Below are 423 nucleotides of genomic sequence, written 5' to 3' on the forward strand. Positions count from 1 at the left end.
ACCCAGACAAAGACGTTTGGGCACGGAGGTGAAAAAAAAACAGCGTTTCAGGCGGTCGCTCACCGGACGAGAAGCGCAGCGTCGCATCGCGCCACATCTTTAAAATTCAAATACTTTATTTTCTATGAATGTAGGCACACCGGCGGCGCCCAGCTACATCGTGTTATACTAGTAAGAATTGTTCTAGACAAGCGGTTCTCAGTCCTCGCGTGCCCCCGCTCTGCATGTTTTGCACGTCTCTCTTTGTTAACACACCTGATTCAGATCATCTCGTTAGAAGTGAGCTCCGTGCATGAACTGTGTTCCGATTGACATGGTCCCTACACAGTGTCCATTGCTCCCTACTCCCTGAGCAGGGGAAATCCGTTGAAGTTTACTTCACTTCGGAATATTAATTTACAGATTTGCGCTGCGCCGCTGCCT

Source organism: Sinocyclocheilus anshuiensis, unplaced genomic scaffold, assembly GCF_001515605.1.
Source record: "Sinocyclocheilus anshuiensis isolate Anshui unplaced genomic scaffold, SAMN03320099.WGS_v1.1 scaffold7142, whole genome shotgun sequence".
In the NCBI taxonomy this organism is placed as follows: domain Eukaryota; kingdom Metazoa; phylum Chordata; class Actinopteri; order Cypriniformes; family Cyprinidae; genus Sinocyclocheilus; species Sinocyclocheilus anshuiensis.